Source organism: Eumetopias jubatus, unplaced genomic scaffold (genome assembly GCF_037043125.1).
Source record: "Eumetopias jubatus isolate StellerSeaLion01/CBP00866 unplaced genomic scaffold, mEumJub1_p1.0 scaffold_2, whole genome shotgun sequence".
NCBI lineage: Eukaryota > Metazoa > Chordata > Mammalia > Carnivora > Otariidae > Eumetopias > Eumetopias jubatus.
In genome coordinates, this window is record NW_028274808.1 from 167,248,960 (window position 1) to 167,267,069 (window position 18,110).

An 18,110-nucleotide genomic window follows, 5' to 3' on the forward strand; every position below is an offset into this window, starting at 1 on the left:
AATAGAATACCCACACATGAAGGAAAATCTCGTTAAAGCCAAAGTCCTCGAAAGCAGGACTTGACTGGGTATAAAATTCTGTTCTATTTCTTTGTATTAGTAATGAAGTTGATTGTAATTTTATTTATCACACTCATTCACAGTTTTGTATCAAGGAAAGAAAATGACATTTAAGAAATTAATTGAGTGCAGTGTGAAAGATATCTTACATTTGATGTTTTTGAAAGCCTAAATATAAATAAAAATGTCTGTCAAGGCATGTTTCTGAATTTTTATAAGACTATAATTATACACACATTTAATAACCCCATTAGGCAGGATGCTTTAGAAAACATTGAAGACTTAGATTATTATGATTAGCATAATAATTAGGTTGTTCATCAGGAAAAACTATGAATAATTCATTCCAATTAAGTAACTGATAGAACAGTAAATCAACCATCAGTGCCAGAGCCCAGTAAGTTATGGACAGTAGGAAATCACCAGTAAAACTAACTTCTGGGTATAAGATAATAAATTAAAATATTTTAAATATTTGTTCTATTACTGGAAAAAAGCACCCAAAATTCTTTCTTGGACTTTGCATGTTTGACAGTGAGTAGATCTGCCCCAGGTATGTGGTCATAAAATGATTAAACGTTCAAGATATGAGAGGAAAATGTGCCTCTCTTCTAGATAATAAATGTCACATTATGTTACTTCTCTCCAGCTGTACTAGGTGACTAACTTTTGAAATCAGGTGTAAGAGTATGTATCACATGGGTTTGAAACAGCTTATGGAGAAAACAGGTGGCTACAAAACTCCTCCAGTCCATAATGCTGGTGTAAATGATTCTTCAAAAGAACAAAAGATTCTATTCCCACATCCATTTGTCACTATATAAAATGAAAGCCAATCCTCACAGGAAAAGGACAGAGACAGCTTATAAAGCCTGTTGAGATCCTGGACCTCAGACTATTATTAAATATTCTGCTGTTTCTTCTGGTTTTGCCAGAAGGAAAACAGTCTAAGAACTATACTTATTTTCCAGAAGAGAGATAAAGATCAATTTGAAGATTTTATTAAATAATCAATATTAGGATATAGGAGAAACCTAGTACATGAAGTCCTATCTAATTTATGGAAGTATTAATTTGAAATTTGGGATGTAATAGCCTTTAAATCAAAGTGTATTTGTTTTTTTCTCATAACCTATAAGATTATAGTACATGACCAAGTAGACTCCAGTATGGAAAGACCAAATAGAACCTTATTTTAGTGTGAGAGTAACTAAAAATAAAGCATTAGGGAAGAAGTTCAAGCGAACATGGGAACCTGGGAATTGTTTTCCATGCTGAGCAGAAGACACATTGGATGAATAAACATTTAGCTCTAAAATGAACTGCCTGATCCTCCAATTGACTCTTTGGCCATAACTCTGACCTCAGAAATGCTACTGTTGGGTTTTAGAGTAGCAATGGTCACTGACTAGTAATCCAGTAGAATTTGCACATCAGCCAAGAAACATTGCAATTGGAAATCTCTGTACTGCAATTCTCCAAGACAGGCTGCAAACCTGGGAGCCATCCCTAACTCCTTCCTCTCAACTTCCCATCTAATTGGCCTCCCAGTACTGTGGACTTATCTGCAAGCATCTTTCCATACTGTCCACAGTCATGGTTCTCAATGGTACTATGTTCATTCATGGACTGATCCTCTCTTGTTTTGATAAAATGGTCTCCTATTGGCTTTTGTGCCCTCCTCTATGCCCCACTCTGACACAAATCTGATTGCAGAAATCTATCACTTAAAATACTCCAGTAATTCCTAATTTCTTTACTTACAATTTGGTGTCTACTAACTTCTCCAGCACCTGCCTTATCAACCTTGTACTTGGCAATAACCCTTACAGATCTCAGAACAGGTTATGCTCTCAAGTCTCTAAGTCTTTGCACATGGATGCTGAGATCAGCCAAACTGGAGTGTCCATCACTCTAAGGCCAGATGGCATTCAATTATAAATTCATACTTAAGCACAAGTCCTAGGGTACCATGGTATTGGGTCTGATTCTGTTTATCCTTTCTCCTTATTTCCTGTTATTTGCAGTCTATTAGCAGCACTGAATTTTCTTCCTCAATGTAAAGGTAAAAGAGCTTTATCCACCCAGCCCAGCCCAGAACCTGAGACAGTCTAGGAAGAAATCACTTGGCACAAAGGGTAGACCATAGAGGGACTGCCTGAAACCACAAGCTAGACTTCTCTAAGTATAACCTGAACAACTATTCTGAAAAAACTTACATAGAAACAAAATTAAGAGCCTATAGCAACTTCCTTGGTGTTGGTTGTGATCTCTCCTCTTTCGTTCAGGATTTTGTTGATTTGGGTCATTTCTCTTTTCTTTTAGATCACAACCAACACCAAAGAAATACAAACAATTATAAGAACATATTATGAGCAACTCTATGCCAGCAAATTAGATAACCTGGAAGAAATGGATGCATTCCTAGAGATGTATCAACTACCAAAATTGAACCAGGAAGAAATAGAAAACCTGAACAGACCTATAACCACTAAGGAAATTGAAGCAGTCATCAAAAATCTCCCAACAAACAAAAGCCCAGGGCCAGATGGCTTCCCAGGGGAATTCTATCAGACATTTAAAGAAGAATTAATACCTATTCTCCTGAAACTGTTCCAAAAAATAGAAATGGAAGGGAAACTTCCAAATTCATTTTATGAGGCCACCATTACCTTGATCCCAAAACCAGACAAAGACCCCATCAAAAAGGAGAATTACAGACCAATACCCTTGATGAACATGGATGCAAAAATTCTCACCAAAATACTAGCCAATAGGATCCAACAGTACATTAAAAGGATTATTCACCACGACCAAGTGGGATTTATCCCTGGGCTGCAAGGCTGGTTCAACATCCGCAAATCAATCAACGTGATACAATACATTAACAAAAGAAAGAACAAGAATCATATGATCCTCTCAATAGATGCAGAAAAAGCATTTGACAAAGTACAGCATCCTTTCTTGATCAAAACTCTTCAGAGTATAGGGATAAAGGGTACATACCTCAATATCATAAAAGCCATCTACGAAAAACCTACAGCGAATATCATTCTCAATGGGGAAAAGCTGAGAGCTTTTCCCCTAAGGTCAGGAACGCGGCAGGGATGTCCACTCTCACCACTGCTATTCAACATAGTATTAGAAGTCCTAGCCACAGCAATCAGACAACAAAAAGAAATCAAAGGCATCCAAATCGGCAAAGAGGAAGTCAAACTCTCACTCTTTGCAGATGATATGATACTTTATGTGGAAAACCCAAAAGACTCCACCCCAAAACTGCTAGAACTCATACAGGAATTCAGTCAAGTAACAGGCTATAAAATCAATGCATAGAAATCAGTGGCATTCCTATACACCAACAACAAGACAGAAGAGAGACAAATCAAGGAGTCGATCCCATTCACAATTGCACCCAAAACCATAAGATACCTAGGAATAAATTTAACCAAAGAGGCAAAGGATCTGCACTCAGAAAACTATAATATACTCAGGAAAGAAATTGAAGAAGACACAAAGAAATGGAAAAACGTTCCATGCTCATGGGTTGGGAGAACCAACATTGTGAAGATGTCAATGCTACCTAGAGCAATCTACACATTCAATGCAATCCCCATCAAAATACCATCCACTTTTTTCAAAGAAATGGAACAAATAATCCTAAAATTTGTATGGAACCAGAAGAGACCCCGAATAGCCAGAGGAATCTTGAAAAAGAAAAGCAAAGCTGGCGGCATCACAATTCCGGACTTCCAGCTCTATTACAAAGCTGTCATCATCAAGACAGTATGGTACTGGCACAAAAACAGACACATAGATCAATGCAACAGAATAGAGAGCCCAGAAATGGACCCTCAACTCTATGGTCAACTTATCTTTGACAAAGCAGGAAAGAATGTCCAATGGAAAAAAGACAGTCTCTTCAACAAATGGTGTTGGGAAAATTGGACAGCCACATGCCGAAGAATGAAACTGGACCATTTCCTTACACCACACACAAAAATAGACTCCAAATGGTTGAAAGACCTAAACGTGAGACAGGACTCCATCAAAATCCTAAAGGAGAACACAGGTAGCAACCTCTTCGACCTCAGCCGCAGCAACTTCTTCCTAGAAACATCACCAAAGGCAAGGGAAGCCAGGGCAAAAATGAACTATTGGGATTTCATCAAGATAAAAAGCTTTTGCACAGCAAAAGAAACAGTCCACAAAACCAAAAGACAACCGACAGAATGGGAGAAAATATTTGCAAATGACATATCAGATAAAGGGCTAGTATCCAAAATCTATAAAGAACTTATCAAACTCAACACCCAAAGAACAAATAATCCAATCAAGAAATGGGCAGAAGACATGAACAGACATTTCTCCAAAGAAGACATCCAAATGGCCAACAGGCACATGAAAAAGTGCTCAACATCGCTCGGCATCAGGGAAATCCAAATCAAAACCTCAATGAGATACCACCTCGCACCAGTCAGAATGGCTAAAATTAACAAGTCAGGGAATGACAGATGTTGGCGGGGATGTGGAGAAAGGGGAACCCTCCTACACTGTTGGTGGGAATGCAAGCTGGTGCAACCCCTCTGGAAAACAGTATGGAGGTTCCTCAAAAAGTTGAAATTAGAGCTACCATTCGATCCAGCAATTGCACTACTGGGTATTTACCCCAAAGATACAAATGTAGGGACCCGAAGGGGTACGTGCACCCCAATGTTTATAGCAGCAATGTCCACAATAGCCAAACTGTGGAAAGAGCCAAGATGTCCATCGACAGATGAATGGATAAAGAAGATGTGGTAGATATACACAAGGGAATATTATGCAGCCATCAAAAGGAATGAGATCTTGCCATTTGCAATGACGTGGATGGAACTGGAGGGTGTTATGCTGAGTGAAATAAGTCAATCAGAGAAAGACATGTACCATATGACCTCACTGATATGAGGAATTCTTAATCTCAGGAGCAAACTGAGGGTTGCTGGAGTGGTCGGGGGTGGGAGGGATGGGGTGGCTGGGTGATAGACATTGGGGAGGGTATGTGCTATGGTGAGCGCTGTGAATTGTGCAAGACTGTTGAATCACAGATCTGTACTTCTGAAACAAATAACGCAACATATTTTAAGAAAAAAGAAAAAGAAGAAGATAGCAGGAGAGGAAGAATGAAGGGGAGTAAGTCAGAGGGGGAGACGAACCAGGAGAGATGATGGACTCTGAAAAACAAACTGAAGGTTCTAGAGGGGAGGAGGGTAGGGGGATGGGTTAGCCTGGTGATGGGTATTAAAGAGGGCACATTCTGCATGGAGCACTGGGTGTTATGAACAAACAATGAATCATGGAACACTACACCAAAACAAATGATGTAATATATGGTGATTAACATAACAATAAAAAATTTTTAAAAAAGAGCCTATAGCAACTTCCATTTCTTACTTTTCATAACTTCTTGGGGCATTGAGGATAGACTTGTTCCTAACCTATGACTCCTAAAAACCTATAAAAAAGGAAGCTAGCATAATTCCTCATCTTGCCTCCTCCAAAAAAAAAGGAATTCTTAAAAGGACCTCAGATACTGTATAATTCTCTTTCTGCATTAGAGTGATTTAAGTGATCTATTTCCCAGAAGAACCCAGCAACAGTGGCCTACCTTATTCAAAAGGAAGCATCAATATTATGGAATTAGTGTTAATCTGGGTGTGTGATAAAGGTGTTGTGATTATTAATCAAAAAGAATCCTTAAGCATTAGAGGTAAAACGTTTACAGGTGAAATTATATATGCCTGGGATTTGCTTTAAAATAACACAATGTGGGAAGGGGTAATGACAAATGAAACAAAATTGGCCATGAGTTTGATTATTTTTAAACTGAGAGATTAGTGCATGAGGGTTCATGATACAATTCTCTCTTCTTTTGGATGTTTTTTAAATTCTATAACAAAACCTTTTTTAAAAAGAGAGAATCTTTACAGCTGGTTGATCCCATTTGTTTCTATAAAACGGGAAAACCTCTACAAGACATGTGAAGGGTTTCAGAGCTCCTCTAGGAGATTTTTCTGAGGGTTTCCTATAATATTCAGCTCCCTCTATTTGAAAAAATCTCTCCCACCGCCACCTTCCCTAACTCCTGTTTATTCTTCACTGCCTACTGTAGACATGCCCCTTCTTGGAAAGCCTTATTTTAATGCCATCCTCCTGCCTGTTTGTGGGAAGTGCCCCTGGAAAGCTCTCCTAGCACCCCCTGCTTACTTTTATCAGGGCTGTGATCACACTACATTTTATCTATTTGCTTACTTGCCCGTTTAGAATCTATAACAGAAGCCAAAAGCTTCTGAAGCTAGGAAACACATCTTACTTATCTCAAGAAAGGATCTTAAAACACACACAATTTGCTTTATGTTTAAATTTTCTGACAGTTCTCCTAATTTAATGTCTGTCCTGATGAACTTTCTTACTTTGAGAATTTTCTGCATGTGGAGAAACCAGGAATGAAAAGTCTGTTTCAAATCCCTCAAGTCCTTAATCTCTTATGTGTCCTCTAAGTTATGCCTGAAAGCTGAACTGTTTCTTTTTTAACTCATCCCTCTCTTTTTGTATGATAGGCAGTAAGATGGAGCAAGGTAACACTTTCAATGTTCTACATGGAAATCTTCTTAGCTAGATCATGGTGAAGTGGGAGAGTGAGGTTCTTGTCTCACAGACTCGAAGAATGAATCTCGAGGACAAAGGAGAGTGAGTAATGTGATAGAGTTTTATTAAGTGAGGATATAGAAAAAGCTCTCAGGAGTTAGAGGGGTCCCGACAGGGTTGCCACTGAGGGCTTTTAGGGATGGCCTTTTATTGAAAGCTAACCAGTGGTTTCAATATATTTCAAACTATTCAATAGTTTCTACATATACCTCCAAAGGGACCCTTAAAAGATCTGGGTATTCCCTTTACCCCAATGTTTAGTTACTCAAGTAAATGATGATAAATTCCTCTGAGAAAGGACTAAGGGACTCACTACTGTATATACTTGCTATAGCATTAAAAAGCCTTTCATGATGGGAATTTGGTCTCTCCAACCAACTGATAAGTTCTAGGGATGATAAATCACTATGGTCTAAAATCTGGGTAAGAGATCATGACTTTCCATTAAAGTCTTCTGTCCATCCTTTCTTGATCTCTTCTAATTACATATTTTATGCAATACCCCTTTTTGGCTACCCCTTTATCTTGCCCCTAGGAATACCATGTTCTATGGACCATTTCCACAGACTCCTATAAAATCCCTGTGACTTCATCATTTATGGGACCCAGTGAAAAATGAAATGTGGGGCTCTTTGTTAAGGAATTAAAGAATTACAATGAAATTCAAGATGGTGACAGCATAGCATTAAACAAAGCTGGGAGCCCATTTAAGCACAACTCACACATCCATGAAGTAGACCTGCCTCCCTGGGTCAGGTCTAGCTGACCCTCATTCCTAATTTACTGCCAATTACAGTTATTATTCCCACTTAGTTTCTGATAGTTAAATGCTGTCATCTGGCCTCTGTTATTCTGGGATTCTATCCTCTCTACTGTCATTGGGGAGCCCAGTATTGGAGCATCTCCTACCATCAGCCCTGGACTACAGAGGAGAGCTGTTACTGAGTTTCTCAGAGATGCTGGTGCTTCCTGCACTATTGCAATTCTCATCCTAGGGCCATTACCAAACTTTTCCTTATCCAAAGTTATATCCTACAATTGCTTGGTCCACTCCTAGACAAAGTCCCCAAGCACATTCAGGAGCTACACCTAGATCAACTCCCACAGTTCCTGCTGGCATGTGTTAGGCCATCCTACTGCTGCTTTGTGTGCAATCTCTCCCTTTTCCTAGCATCTGCATTTTCCCACAGGTTTACTGAGATCTTATCTTAGATGAGTCTGGTGACAGATCGGGACAGGTCTTAAGGAGTGCAAGCATCGTTCTTAAGGGCATTTGCCTTATTTGAAGTCTCTGCATAGTCTTCAAGGAAGAGGAAGGCCTTTCTATTCCAATGAGGAAAAGTGGATCATTTCCACAAGTCCTGAGGATTTAGAACATTCAGTGGGGGAAGATGAAAGTAGGTGCTTAAGTGCAACAATCCAAATATTCCATATATATAAACTTTCTATTTTTACATAGTTTAACAATGAGAATGCATCTATATAAATTCCCAAGAAATGCTATAAAAAGATATGTATTTATCTGTATATATATTTTTGTGTATATATATAACATATATGGTACATATGTAAAAACATTAAAAATATCATATGATATACATGCATATAAAAGGATAAAAACTAAATTCTTACCTATTGCAAGGGACATAGAAGGGACTTTCACTTCTATACCTTTCTACTGTTTGTATCTTTTTCTTGGACCTTCACTGATGAGAGTTCACTAAATCACCTCCTCAGTTCATAACATATTATCATTATTTGTCTTACTAAGGTTTTGTCTTATTTATATTATTTACTAATATTTAGCTATTTATTTTTATCTTCTTCTTAGTTCTTTCCCCATACTCCACAGGCAACTATTATAATGTGTTTCTACTAACATAGTGCATTGAATCATCAATCGGACTCACAAAAACCAAGTCCTACCCAGCACCAGGCTTTATTAATAATTACTCAAGTTTACAAGAAAGGAGTCATATCACATCGGAACACATCTTTCTAAATCCCTTTTCCACATTGGCATGCATTTGGATTCGGCGTGACAAGCACTATGGCCAATACAAAATGGCCCAAGGAAGCCTCTTAGTTTTGTGGGTCTCTCAATCTTTATACTCTCTAGTCATGTAGCAAGAAACACTATACAATTAACTTCCACTTTTCAATCCAGCTATGGCTCATAAAGCCATGAAGTGAAGACTAATTTATAATAAATAATCAAGACACACCAGGTATATCCCGCTATAAAGATTCCTTAGATAAGAAATCGGGATATAGCACTATCTGGAAGATCTTCAATTGTCTTCTAATTAGTAAATTCCATTAATTTGATAACAAAGGGTCTGGCTAAGGTCAAAACTAACTCAAGCAGGGAGAAAGGAACCAAGTATAGTCCTATTTATTAATCCCTTTACAGTGTTTTAAGTTTACCTAGCAAGAGCTAGCAGTCCTCCCTAATTGTGGCAAAAATAACTTACTGTTGCAAATGTCCCTAAAACATATAACAATGTAAATGTCATAGGAGGATCCCCCCTAAACCAAGTAAGGAGCCCTGAAGCAAAGCTTTGTTTGCTTCACAGTAAATCTATTTGGGGTCCGACGTATATATGGGTCCAACATGGGCCTGCTATTTGGTTTATTACCATGTCTTTGTAGTTGCTTAGATTTTATCAATAAACATATTAAATTATTGTATATATTTTTCAAACATCACTGAGGATTTCTTAAAATCTCCAATGATATTTTATATTTTGTTTTCAATTCAAATTTTATGCATTCCCCCCCCCCGCCCAACTCCCTCACCTTGCCTAATAGAGGATGAGTCCTCTGACCAGCAGGATTTCCCACCTTTGGTTGTCATTAACTTCCATGTTCTTAGAGGCATTATTCCCTCTAGTTTTCATTATCTTTATCAATGACAGAGTCTAGGTAACTAAGACATTGCTAAGAAAAACTCAGTCTACTCCCTTTCAAATTAATAAATTAGTTCATGCATTTGTTTATTCAACAAATAGTTCTTGAGTCCCTACTATGTGTTTAAATGTTATGAGTTCAACAGGAGAAAAAAAATGTTAACCCTCAAGGAGTTTAATTTTTACTGTAAAGCATTCCCCTTACCAAGAAGAAACTTGAGAGTATATGGGGAATATAAGTACTTTATTACTGCTTCTTATGATGTAAATAATAACATGCATCCTCCTAATAACCCCTGCTGTAAATTTCTAGACAATGAAATGCATCATAGCGGTTTCACACATCAGCATTTTTAGTCTCACTGCAACTTCTACCTGGAATGCATTTCCAACATTCCTTTCTTCACCTACCTCTCACTCCACATTCAAAATACAATTTTGATCCTGACTCTTCTCCAATCACACAATGCCCCTCTCCTGAGACCCAAAGCACCCTGAGCATCCTTGATCAAACACTTAGTCTCTTGAAGTGATCTATTTATGTGTCCGTCCAGCCCACCAGCCTAAAATTTCCTCGAAAGCAGATACTGTGTCATACTCATCTTTATATATCCAGCTCCAACCACAGTCCTTGCCACAGAGCATGTAATCATTGTAACCATTAAATATTGAAGAGAAAACAACTAAAATAACTTCTTGGAACAGAACTTTGAGTTTATACAATCATAATCACCTCAATATGAACTCTGTGGCTAAACACAATAGCTAGCTTTTGACACAGGGAATTTGAGGACCAGAGAAAGGACCACTGGCAATCTAGCAAAGTGGTTTTCAAACTTTGCTTTTTGGATTTAAGGTAGTGACTGTTTAGTGTTTATTTTTTGTGTACATATTTTGAGGTGACCCTTTTTTTCTAAATAAAGTATGAGCAGAAACATCAACAAATGAAATAGCTAAAAGTGAGCGAGCTGAGATCAGAGGAAATGAGAGGAAAACAGATGTAGTGCCTTAGAACTCCTACTTCTCCTTGAAGCTCACCATGGCAATCATCTGTAGGCAGTAGGGACTGTCCTTGGCTGGAGCACCAAACCAAATTTGATGTGCAGTGACTCTGTTCTTCCATCCCTGCTCACTGCATGATCACTTATTTCAATTTTTTTTTTTTTTGAGTTGGGCAAGTAGATTCTGAAACTGCCAACTTCATCTCTATTCAGAAGTATCAAGTGTTCATGGCTTCTAGGATTCTGAAGTTACTACAGAATTCTAAGGAGGGGGTTCTATAGTGATATATAATTACCTGCTTCATGTTTATTATCTTTCCTATTATTTAACATGTATAAAAGTGTTAAAAAGCAATGTTGCTCAATTTATAACGTGTATATGAAGCATCTGGGATCTTGTTAAAATGAAGGTTCTGACTCAGTAAGTCAGGAGCAAAGCTGGATAGTCTACATTTCTAACAAGCTCCCAGGTGATGCCAATGCTGCTGGTGCTTTGAGAAGCAATAAAGGATGCAAAACAATGGATGAGCTACAGTCTCCAATTCTCACCAAGTTCACAGTCTCACAGGAGGCACAGGCCTAACCTATAAGAACTCGAATACAAGGCAGCAAAGCACAAGTAATAAAGAGAATGAGGAACACCAAGCAGGCCAGAGTGGGAAATTTACAACATGGGTGGTTTTCAAAATCTCGCTTTAAGTGAAAAAGAAATAAGAAAGACCATCAAGAAATCAGTCAATAGGTCCCCAATAAAACTAAATACTTTCTCCAGATTTCTGGTCCCTTTCTGCTCATTGTCTTAGCATTAGGGAATTGGGATTTTGTTTACTATTACCAGCATACTCCTGCTTTCTCATCCCAGAGACAGCGGGAAAGGAAGACGGACCCTAGAGATAGGAAGCTGGAAAATGCTAGCTTCCTCATGGTTTCTGGAAACAGCTTCCTAGACTGGGTAAGGCACCTGACAGAGATGTCACCTTGCAGAGACAGTAAAACTATCAAGCCCCAAAACTATGCTTGTTATCAAACAGCCTGTCCCACTCTTATGCGTAGGTGTCCAGGTGTCAAACTGAAAGGAAAGACAGATGCAGATCTGCCCACATGCACAGCCGTGAACTGCTTTGGAAAATTCCACGGTGTGTGACAGGTTACTTTTCTGTACTCTCACATTTTAACAGGCTAACAGCTGTATTTTCAAAGCATAGTTTTACAAACCTGGATATCTTTGTAATGAAACCATAAAATCACAGGATTGAAAGCCACGTTGATACCATCCTGTGAATGTGCATCAGGATTTCACTCTCAGAACACTGCTTCCAGGAAATAGACACAATGGCCAAACTAACCTGCAGCCAAGCAGTGAACAAACAATCCTCTTGCTGAAAGAGTTGGCTCTGAATTTCATCAAGCTCTTTTTCTCAGAAAGAAAACTCTAGCTCGGTGGTGTTCCCTCATCTTTTTTTCCAAAATGATGATACTGCAATAATGTGCTGGACTCTGTAGAAGAAAACACAGGGTATTTGGAACACCACCAGGCTTTAGGCTTTGGGCAATGCCTCCTAAGTCCAAGTTTCTTATCCATAAAACAAAGGTAATAAAATCTATTGCAGTGACCCGACAAGATATTGTGAAGATTTAAAGAAGCAAATGTATGTGAAAGAACCACTAAAAGTACAAAATAATGATAGTGAAAACCAATATTTATTGAGTGAATACTACGTACCCGGAATTTTCTATGTATTACCTGATCTTATACTCAGAGTAATCCAGTAAGGTAGGAATTATAGTCATTATTTTACAGATAAGGAAACTGAGGCTAAGAGAGTTTATATCATTAGTAAGTACCCAAGCATAATGCACATTTGTTATTTCTTGGTCCCCAGCATCGTCTCTTTCCCACAGCATTCCAACTTCCTTATAGGAAATTGTATCTCATTCGTTAAGAATAGTCTTCATAGAGGTGCCTGGGTGGCTCAGTCATTAACCGTCTGCCTTCGGCTCAGGTCATGATCCCACAGTCCTCAGATCAAGCCCTACATCAGGCTCCCTGCTCCGCGGGAAGCCTGCTTCTCCATCTCCCACTCCCCCTGCTTGTGTTCCCTCTCTTGCTGTGTCTCTCTCTATCAAATAAATAAAAAAATCTTTAAAAAAAAATAATAGTCTTCATAGGTAGGAAATAGTTGACTTCCATTACAAAAGTTGAAGGGCTAGATTCTTCCTTCCACTAGACTGGTACTGGAAGAGGGACAAAATGTAGCCACTCTTTCCTGGGACTTTGACCCTTGAGGAAGTAGTATGAGGCTTTAAAAAATGGTGAGGTCCCATTCAATCAGAAGCGGCATCTTGATCTGACTATTCCTATTTTGAGAAATTTCCTGTAGTTCTTGCTTCTTTAACTTGCCCCAAACTACAGTTGCTGCCTATGTCAGGATATGATTCTCCAATCTTCAGATTTGTTATATCTTGAGGTTGTCAATATATTTTTTTTAAGTTAGCCAATATTTGGGTTTTTGCGATCAAAACAAGCTAACTGATATACCAAGCCAGGATCTCAACCCACGGTAGCATAATTTCTCCATATCCGTAAGTAAAGTCCATGCATGAAACAAATTAATGATACCATTTCTTAGTAGGTCACTTCAAGTATTAAAACATACAGTGTTTCTCATTTCCAACCAACAGCTGTATAAATCCATGACCCACTTATTAATTCATATAACTTACCTCCTAAAAATAAGTGTAAAAATTATTTCTCAAGTGATAATTTAGAAATTCTCTTAAGTGCTATAGATTTAAGGAGAAATCATTTGGGAAATTGAGTTGTAGAGCTGATAGGAACCTATGAGATAATTTTCAGCTACCTTTGGATAAATATAAATATCAATAATTTAATGAAAACAACATCTGGCAGGCTTAAACATTCTTCTTTAATTTGGTATAGGATGCAACGGCTACACTGCCTAGATGCAATGTATTATAGGTAAGTCTCACCAAATACAAACTATAAACAAAGACTACGGAAACAAAATTTATTTTTCTGAGCTTTGTGTTTTTTCAAATTTAAAAAATCTCCAGGCTCTGCTAAGTAAGTATATTATTCCAGGAGCTTCTGGAGTAGTCTAAATGATCATCATGGACATCAAACAACAGAGAGCTTTCAAAAAGAAAAAAAGAAAAATGGTTCAGCCCCAGTCTAATTTCCTCTCTACTTTCAAAAGAACATATATTCACCGGGATGCTTGGGAAAAGAAATCTCTTCCACTCTCTTGACACTTTTTTTGTTTCTGCTAGATGAAAAAAAGAAGCCATAAACTGATTTGGGCATTTAGATTTGCAGCTTTATAAAGAAGGGACTGTAAAGCCAGGCATGTTACATGTGGGGGAGGGAAAGGGAAGCACAGCAATGGGCTGCTACATTTGTTTGGAGCTGTTACCATTCACCCCAAGGTAGGGTCAGTTCTTCAGTTCTTCTTGAAAGAAACAAAATGTAATACACATGCATCAAACTGGAATATGTACATAGGACCAAATGATATTTTTGAAATTCTCTGCCACATGCAAAAAAGCACTCACATTTGTTAAATATCATTTTCCCCACTCCAGGGTTGAAAGATTCTCATTCGGCAGGTATTTTCTGAGCAGTTTGAGGGACTATGTTAAGCATGCTTTGATCTCCAATCAATACCTCACTCACTCAGAAGTTCCAAGCCAACGGACCATCTTATAAAACATTACAGAGTCTTTCTAGCAATGCTGGTAACCCAATCTGGTTGAATATGCCCAAGTGGAAACCACAGAACACTGAATTTCATCATATATAAGATGTTATCAGAAAGTAGGCTTTATACATTTAAGCAAAGTATAATTTTAGCAAAGTAAATAAAGACAATTTGGTCAAATATTTAATTCGATGATGACTTTTATTGAATGTGTGACTTTAGAATCATGTATTAAAAATACTTGATCTAAAATAATGAATTCTGTCCAAATAGAAGTTTTGAATAACCATATCCTAAAAAAAATTAGATGAATGAAAATATGGGCATAGAATCTCCTCAGAAATCTCAAATGGAATTATTTGATGGATTTGGAACATAATTAAAGAAATTTCTATTCACTTCTTTGAACATATTCAGAGAGAAGTTTAGAAATCTTGGTATACATAGAACAGAACCCTTCTATAAAGACATTGCAGGAAAAAATACCTATAATGACATGGCCCAAGAATATCACCTTTACCCTGGAAGTTACTATTTTTAACCCTTTCATTCACAATTTATTTCAAAAATTGGCCTAATGCTTTCACATTTCATCAAAATGGCCTTTTAACAGGATAAACTTCCCTTCAGCTTGTAAAGACTACATCTCACTCTTAAACAAGCAATCCTTGTTTCGTACTTGCAGCACCATCAAACAGAACTGGAGAGGTAACTCTTTTTGTTTTGTAAATATTTTTGTTGTAAATCTCACTACTCACACACTTTTTGTGGAGCCAAAGTGGGGGAAAATAAGAAATGAAATCAATGTTTGTATTTAAACTTGGAAATAGGACGAGAAGATATGATGTGTGCACGTGTGTGTTGCCTACTCTCTAGAACGCAGGCTCACAGAGTCATAGCTCCTTTTCTTCCTATTACAGAGATTAATAATCTTTTTCTCTCAATAAAAATGGAAGCTAGCATTTATTGAGTAGTAATTATGTGCCAGGTACCATACTATATTCTTCAGGCCCTTTGTCTCATTTTACTCATCCAAGAACTCCATGACTAAGGTTAGATTCAAACTACAGAAAACTTTTAAGTTGTTCATTCAAAAATTATTTATTGAGTAAGTACTATCAGCCACTATTCTGAGCTCTGAAGATAGAAGAGAAAACAAAAAAACACAAAGTCACTGTTAGCATATAAAGAACAAAGAACTTAAAAGCATTCACAGGTAAAAGAAAATCCTTAAGTATAATAATTCAACTAAAAACAAATCTGTAGTTACAATGGGAGCCAGAAAAATGTTGAGAAAATGTATTCAATGGGGGGCCCAGGCGGCTCAGTCCTTAAGCATCTGCCTTTGGCTCAGGTCATGGTCCCAAGGTCCTGGGATCAAGCCCCACATCAGGCTCTCTTCTTGGCAGGAAGCCTGCTTCTCCCTCTCCCACTGCCTCTGCTTGTGTGCCCTCTCTCGCTGTGTCTCTCTCTGTCAAATAAATAAAATCTTAAAAATAAAAAAAGAAAAGAAAATGTATTCAAAAATATATTCAAAAGTCAATCTGGATTTGTATATCCAACTAGATTATCATTCAAGAATGAGGGCAAAACAAGTAAGTTATTAGGTGAAAACAGATTCCCCCATTAAGACATCCTAAATAAAAGCACCTAAAATATACTTCTAGAAGAAAACAAATGATCCCTGAAAGGAGATCAAAAAGCACACAATGGTGAGCAAAGTAGATTCCAAAAAATACCACAACGATGGTGGTGATCATTATCCTTTGTGTATGGATATCATCTTACCCATCCTAAAAATTATATATATACATATTTACATATTTAAACTTGAAAAATATTATTTTCCCTTAAAGAAATTAACCTGAATATAGTACCATTTGTATGAAGAGAAAATAAAGTCCTATTTTCTTTTAAGCATAATTATGAATAATGGCTTCTTCTAGGCTCTGCTGTTTTAATCAGTTTGATTTTTATCTTTTTCTATGCTCAAATTGTCACAGCTTGGCCAATGAAAGCTCTTTTTAAGTTGGCTTCTGAGTCCTGTCAACACCACATCAGAACATTTCAAAGCATACTTGCTTTCTGGCAACAAAAGTTTCTAGCTTAATCTTGAAATATCTCTTCCGAAGGCATGGAATTAGCTCCTCCTAGAAGCGCTGATATTTTTAGTTAAGTTTTACCATTTCTCTATAATAGCCCTACTTGAAAGTTTAACTCCTCACAAACTATCAGTGAACCTCTTTATTTTATGATTTGATAGACCAAATAATTTCTTGCTTTTTTTATTCAAATTCATATGACTTAATTTTTAAAAATCTGCCCATAAGAATTAAAGTCTAGGAGACAGTGCTAATATTTTGAGTCATTTGCAGTATCTGTATTCTGGGTATGATTTTATGCACATTTATTGAATCACTCAAAGCCTATTTCAGCCCGATGCTTCTAATTATTTTCAGGAAGTTTCATAATTTTTCTAATTTTTATAGGGCTATATTTCTAAGAGCTGCCATTGTCTTAGTAAGTATTATAATTACTTATAATTACTTTTTGTTCAACTATGAGAGAAAAATTTTAAAGTCAACTACTGGAAAAATGCTAAGAAATATACTTTATCCCTCCATACACAGAGACAAAAAACGAAGAGCTTTGGTAGTTCATTTTTTTAACTCAAATAAGAAAAGCATTATATCTGTAAATAATAAGGTAAATTAAAATTGGAAAACACCTTTCAGTCTTTGCTTGTAGAGAACGTGAGATTTGTATGCAGAAAGACAAATTATTCATCAGGGAAGTTCAATATCTAGGCCCTCACAGAAAAAGCATCTTTAGATCTCTTTGATAATATTTACATGGCCAAATGGTACCTTCTGGTGCAAGACTGATTGAAACTGACACTTTTAACAGTATGATTGCTCCAACTGGAGAAAGGACTCCTAAGGATCAAGTAGCAATGCTCAATTAAAAGTGCCTGAATATTATAGAAAATGATACTGATTATCTTGCCTCTGAACCTCAAATTAATTTTGCAAGATAACTGTCTACAATTTAAGTAAGACTGCCTCTATTATGTGATTTATCAGAGCTATCTTGAACCTCTTGGCCACTTAACATATGACTTTTCAAAAAGTAATTGAGAGGGGCGCCTGGGTGGTTCAGTCCTTAAACATCTGCCTTAGGTGTGATCACCTATCCGGCTCCCTGCTCTGCGGGAAGCCTGCTTCTCCCTACCCCACTCCCCCCTGCTTGTGTTTCCTCTCTCACTGTGTCTCTCTCTGTCAAATAAATAAATAAAATCTTTAAAAAAAAAGTAATTAAGAAATGTGTTTCTTTTTCTGGTTGGAATTTAGTTAAGAGGTTTAAGGACAATAACTTGAGATATAGCATCTAGATACATGAATATTTATAAACTTTGTTTAGCTTTGCCAAAACCAAGCTGCAATTAGAATCCAGATACTTCACCAAACCATTAGGGTTTTTTAACAGAATAAAAACAAAAAGTGATTTTGGCTGAATCTGAAATGATAATTTGTCCCAAACTGTTGCCATTAAGTCCTATATTCATTCCAAGGGGAAAGCCAAGTAGAGAAACTGAATCTACATTAAAAGGCAGGCTTTCCTGAGGCTGTTTTTATTCTAGTATCATCAGTCAATATATGATTAAATATTTTGTTAGAGTAAAAGGTGTGATATTTTTCCCCGGAGACAATATAGAAATCCCAACTAGGTTGTGT

General features: G+C 37.2%; 1 long non-coding RNA gene across 2 annotated transcripts in view; it reads right to left on the reverse strand.

Annotated features, from left to right (window-relative positions):
* LOC114197562 (uncharacterized) overlaps positions 1-18,110 on the reverse strand; it is a 149,262-nt gene that overhangs the window by 43,050 nt on the left and 88,102 nt on the right. For both annotated transcript variants that reach the window (XR_003606921.2, XR_003606920.2), the window contains one exon: positions 12,004-12,154. This is a non-coding gene — a long non-coding RNA (uncharacterized LOC114197562). The remainder of the gene's footprint in view (positions 1-12,003; positions 12,155-18,110) is intronic.